Raw genomic sequence first — 6,399 nt, forward strand, 5'->3', positions numbered from 1 at the left:
GAGTCTGAGGAGTTCTTTATAGATCCTAGATATCAACCTTTTGTCTGTACTGTCATTTGCAAATATCTTCTCCCATTCCGTGGGTTGCCTTTTTGTTTTGTTGACTGTTTCCTTTGCTGTGCAGAAGCTTTTGATCTTGATGAAGTCCCAAAAGTTCATTTTTGCTTTTGTTTCCTTGGCCTTTGGAGACATCTCTTGAAAGAAGTTGCTGTGGCTGATATCGAAGAGGTGACTGCCTATGTTCTCCTCTAGGATTCTGATGGATTCCTGTCTCACGTTGAGGTCTTTTATCCATTTCGAGTTTATCTTTGTGTACGGTGTAAGAGAATGGTCGAGTTTCATTCTTCTACATATCGCTGTCCAGTTTTCCCAGCACCATTTATTGAAGAGACTGTCTTTTTTCCATTGAATATTTTTGCCTGTTTTGTTGAAGATTATTTGACCATAGAGTTGAGGGTCCATATCTGGGCTCTCCACTCTGTTCCACTGGTCTATGTGTCTGTTTCTATGCCAGTACCACGCTGTCTTGGTGATCACAGCTTTGTAGTAAAGCTTGAAATCGGGTAACGTGATGCTTCCAGTTTTGTTTTTGTTTTTCAACATTTCCTTAGCAATTCAGGGTCTCTTCTGATTCCATACAAGTTTTAGGATTATTTGCTCCAGCTCTTTGAAAAATACCGGTGGAATTTTGATCGGAATGGCATTAACAGTATAGATTGCTCTAGGCAGTATAGACATTTTAACAATGTTTATTCTTCCAATCCAAGAGTATGGAATGGTCTTCCATCTTTTTGTGTCTTCTTTAATTTCTTTCATGAGTGTTCTGTAGTTCCTCGAGTACAGGTCCTTTAGCTCTTTGGTTAGGTTTATTCCCAGGTATCTTAGGTTCTTGGTGCTATAGTAAATGGAATCGATTCTCTAATTTCCCTTTCTGTATTTTCATTGTTAGTGTATAAGAGAGCCACTGATTTCTGTACATTGACTTTGTATCCTGCCACATTACTGAATTGCTGTATGAAAGTGGAACCCTCTTACATTGTTGGTGGGAATGCAAGTTAGTGCAGCCACTTTGGAGAACAGTATGGAGATTCCTCAAGAAATTAAAAATAGAGCTTCCCTATGACCCTGCAATTGCACTACTGGGTATTTATCCCAAAGATAGAGATATAGTGCAAAGAATGGCCATCAGTACACCATTTTTTTTAGCAGCAATGGACACAGGTGCCAAGTTTTGGAAAGAACCAAGATGCCCTTCAACGGATGAATGGATAAAGAAAATGTGGTCCATATACACCAATGGAATATTATGTCTCCATCAGAAAGGATGAACACCCAACTTTTGTACAACGTGGACAGGACTGGAAGAGATTATGCTGAATGACATAAGTCAAGGAGAGAGAGTCAAGTATCATATGGTTTCACTTATTTGTGGGGCATAACAAAAAACACGGAGGACATGGGGAGATGGAGAGGAGAAGGGAGTTGAGGGAAATTGGAAGGGGAGATAAACCATGAGAGACTATGGACTCTGAAGAACAACCTAAGAGTTTTGAAGGGGCAGGGTTAGGAGGTTGGGGAACCAAGTAGTGGGGATTAGGGAGGGCACGTATTGCATGGAGCACTGGGTGTGGTGCAAAAACAATGAGTACTGTTATGCTGAAAAGAAATTTTTTAAAAAAGTGAAATGAAATGCCCATGTTTTTCCCCAGATTACGAAAATTCTCAGCTATCACTTATTCAATAACTGTTCTGCTCTTCCTTTGCACTACTTCTTCTGGGGCTTCTATTATATGGATATTAGTTTGCTTTCTTCCATAGCGGATTGGTGCCTTTGTGATCTGATAGTGTTCTTGCCCTCTTCTTTGCAACTTCATTATATTATAATTCAACTATTTTTTCTTCAATGTCTTCAGCCCTCATTGTGATGAAATCCAAATCTGTGTTGCCTCACAGTTATAGCACTTTTCATTTCAGCCTGACTGGTTGATAGGCCATTTATCCTAGCTGCCAGGATTTCTCTGGTGTCTTCTCTGTTTCTTTCAAATCCAGCTAGCAGTCTTTTGACTGTTGATCTAATTCTTGTTCTGATAAATTCCCTATATCTGTTCTCAGCAAGTCCCTCGCTGTGAATTCCTCTCGCCTTTCTTTTTAGGAGAATCCCTCCATCCAGTCATTTTGACTAAATCTGTCATTTGTGGGTTATGGAAACTTGTTCTCTTTCCTAAACCTAAGAGTAAGGGTATATTAAGAATCAGTCTGTCCCTTCCAGAAGTGTTTTTGGTGTATGCCGTATGCATTCTTCTATTCTGTTGGTGGATGCTGTATGCACTCTGATATTGTGCTTTTTCCCCAGTCAGGCCTCTGAAGAATTCATCCTTGCTTGCCATGAGAAGTGTTTGGAACTTTATCTAGGTAATTTGCTTATTAAGTAAGCCTGGTAATGAGGGGCAGCTGATCCAAGAAAAGAGAAAAGGAAAACAAAAAAGCAAAGGGACAAACAAAAAGTGATTTCAAAGAGAAAGAAGGAAAAAAGAAAAGTACAGAAAAACAAAAAGAAGCCAGAACCAAAAAATGAGAAAGGAAACAAACAAACAAACAGAAACATATAATCCTGATTCCAAAGGTGGGGGGGGGGGAAGCCTGTTCCTATTTCCAGCAGAAGTGAAGTTTACATTTTGGAGCAATCTGTGGTCAGTGCATATTGCACATGCCATGGTCCTGTATTGGTCAACTTGGGGAGAGAACCCCTGCACTGGCTCCCAGGGAGACCTACCCAGGGCAGGCAGAGTTGGTGTAAGTTACTGCAGTCTCCACTAGAGAATTTTTTATTTCTCTCTAAAGTCCCATCATGCTGGGTGTGGGTGTGGGTGGTGGAGTGAAGGATGGCATTGCCCAGGCCTCTCATCCTGGGGAGAGGAACTCATGCCCACTGATGTACTGGAGGCCTTCAAAGTAACAGTGAACAGTGAACAGCCCCCCTCCCTGTATCCCAGGCTAGATCCCTGCTCTCAAATGTCTTTTCTCAGGCATTGGCTCACCCAGCACCACAATTCTCATGTGTTTTATCTCCGGCCACAGGCTGGCATTCAAAGCTCCCTATCTTAAATCATCTGCTTCCCTCCCTGGAGGAAGGGAGCCCTGAAGAACTTTGCTCAGCATGATTCTGTCCCAAAGGAGAAGTCACATAGTCAGGCAGGCATCTGGAGTGAGTGGTGAAGCACAGTAGTGAGCAGTGAGTAGTGAGCAGATCATCTGTCCTTTGTGTGTGCCTCTGTACCCTGCTTTTGAATGACTGGTCAACAATTCCCATTGGGACTTTTGTCCTTGAAGAGGCAATATATCCTCTTTCCAAATGTACTCCGGGAAGGGAAACATTCTCTCCCAGTGCAACCTCTTGAATCTGTATACCAGGGTATGTTGTGCAAACTTGACACACAACTCCCTTTCCCTCTGTCCCCCTCTCTCCCTAACTTCTCTTAGTGTAAAGGGATTAGTCCCCATTTGGGTCCACAGTACTTTTCTCTCCCTCAGTTTATGTCTCTGAATCTTGCATCTGTCATGTTCTCTCCCTCCAACTGTGTAGATTGCATTCTTAGTTCTCAGGTCGTATTCCTGGTTGTTCAAAATGATCTGATCATTACCTAGCTGTGATCAAGGAATGAGATAAGCCCAGCTTCCCCTACTATTCCAACACCTTAACTCATCTTTCACAGAATCTTGTTCTTCTCCAAGAAACTTTTTCTAAACAATTCTCCTAAATTTCTTCCTAAGCCTTAATTAAAGCTGAACTTTTGCCTGTTCTGACAGCCTATTGTTCACCATAGTTGCTTCTCCTGAACTGAAGTTCCTCAGGTATTCCTAAATAAACTCATTGTGCTGGTAAAATAACTGGCTTTTTTATTTTTAACGTTGTTTTCTCCATTTTGTAGATGAGAAACTAAAGTCTACATGGATTAAAAACAGTTACTCTTAACATTATTTCATTTGGTACATATTCATACATTCAGGTAGGTAAATTCTTGTGTAATTCCTGCCATATTTTCACTCTGTTCCCTCCCAAGAGGGAACATTTGATGCCATGCAGCCATTAAGAAGTGTAAGAAAACCTATATGTAATTGATGTGGAAAGACATCTCTAACATATCATTGATGGAGAAAACAAGATTGCAAATTTAAATTTAAGGTAATATGTATGTTCACCCATGAATAAATTATCAGAAATGTTACACAGGAAGCTAACTGTGGAACTGAGGGTTAGGAGTCTTTCAAATATGCCCAGGATTTTTTTTTTGGGGGGGGGAGGGTGATGGAAGGAGGGAATTTGGTGGAGGACTAGGGTAAATTATTTCAACCAGTCTTCTGAATTTAGTCGGATATCTACCAAACCATTCTGAAATCCCATGAAACCAGCCTAAGAAGTAAGAATATATATCTGGATCTCTGCAAGCAGAAAATCATAGTTAGTCTTGAGGTATGAAGGGTAGAGGCTTGTTTCTGCAGACAGATATTAGAAGATAAACATAAGTGGGAGGTTCTCTACATATGCTGGTGATGGTAAGGTGATATAACAGAGGAGCACAAAAGCCTCCTGTGCTGGGCCGGGCAAAGACTCCCATATTGGTGTAGTGTTGAAAGTACTTTTGTCGAATCCCCAGACAGGATCCAGGAGCTGCAGATGCATGTACATGGAATAGGGGCTGCTCGCAGTTTTACAAGCACAATAGGTAGAGATGGGTCCATTCCTTGGTTCCACGTTTGGGAGTGTTGTGAGATGCACAGCCAGGGAGATGGTGGCTTTCAGCAGTACAGACAGAAATGGAGACTCTGTGCCTTAGAGGACTCATTGAAGAACAAACTGCAATTTCTCTGCTCTGGGGCAAAGGTTTGGGGGTATCCGCATATGCTCTGTCTCTCAAAAGAGATGTGGAAGGCCACCAGAGAAAAAAAAGCTCAAGTAAAACAATTTTACTGAGCCTATCACCCATGACAGCGGACAAGGCAATTCTTCCAAGCAGGACTGACTGAGTAACAGCACAACAGAACTCTCCCCCTGAAGGCAGCCTGGAAGAACAAGAGGATGACAACCCAACAGTCTCTCTAAAACAGGTGCATCTTGCTTGGGTCATGGTTAATATTGTGGAATCTAGATTCCCTTAACCACCCCAGAAGAGAATGACAAAGACGAGGAAACCCCAGCGAAGGAAAGAACCAGACAATGTGGTGTCTGCCTTAGAGCAAATGGATATGGATATAAGCAAGAAAACAGAGGAAGACTTCAGGGTAACAATTATAAAGTCAATACCTAGGCTTGAGAAAAAATATTAGCAACATTATAGAATTGTAAGGACACAAATGAGATCAAATCAGCCGGGACTTATAAATGCTATGAATGAAATGCAGTCTAAACTGGATACTCTGACTGCCAGGGTAAATGGGGCAGAAAAACAAATTAGTGATCCAGAAGATAAGATGGTAGAGAGGATGGAAATCAAGGCACCCTGGGAAAAACAACGTAAAGTCCAAGAGGTCAGACTGAGAGAGTTTAAGGTTGGCATGAAATGTTCCCATGTCAGAATTATTTGGTCCCCAGAGGGAGTGGAGGGGGGGGGTCTTAAATATATTTTTTAGCAACTCCTAGCCAAGAACATCTCTAATCTGGGGACGGAAACAAGCATTCCTGACCAAGAGGCAGGGAGGACCCCTCCCAAGATCAATGGCAACAGAACACTCCTCCCCTGACATATAATAATACAACCTGCAAATCGTAGACCCAAAGAAACAATCCTGGAAGCAGATAGGGGAAAGATATTTCTTATGTACAGAGGGAAGAACACCAGGCTAATATCTGACCCATCCAGAGAGGCCTGGCTAGCCAGCAAGGGGTGACAAGACATATTTAGGGTACTAACCTGTAGAAGAATATACAGCCAAGGATACTTTATCCAACAAGGCTCTCATTCAGAATGGATGGAGAGATAAAGAGCTTCCAAGATCAGCAAAAACTAAAAGAATATGTGACCACCAAGCCAGCCCTGCAAGAAATATTAACAGGGTTCTCTAAAAGAAGAAAATCCCAAGAGTAACATAGGCCAGAAATTTACAGAGACCATGTATTAAAACAGGGACTTCACAGGCAACATGATGGCGCTAAAATCAAATCTTTCAATTGTCACTATCAATGTGAAGAGCCCAAATGCTCCCATGAAATGGCACAGGGTTGCATTTTAGATAAAAACAAACAAACAAACAAACAGGATCCATCCATATGCTGTCTACAAGAGACTCATTTTGAAACTAAAGAGACAATCAGACTGAACATGAGAGAATGGAGAACTATTTTTCATGCCAACAGCCCTCAAAAGACAGCTGTGGTAGCAATTCTCATATCAGACAAATAAG

The sequence above is a fragment of the Meles meles genome, chromosome Y (genome assembly GCF_922984935.1).
Source record: "Meles meles chromosome Y, mMelMel3.1 paternal haplotype, whole genome shotgun sequence".
Lineage (NCBI taxonomy): Eukaryota > Metazoa > Chordata > Mammalia > Carnivora > Mustelidae > Meles > Meles meles.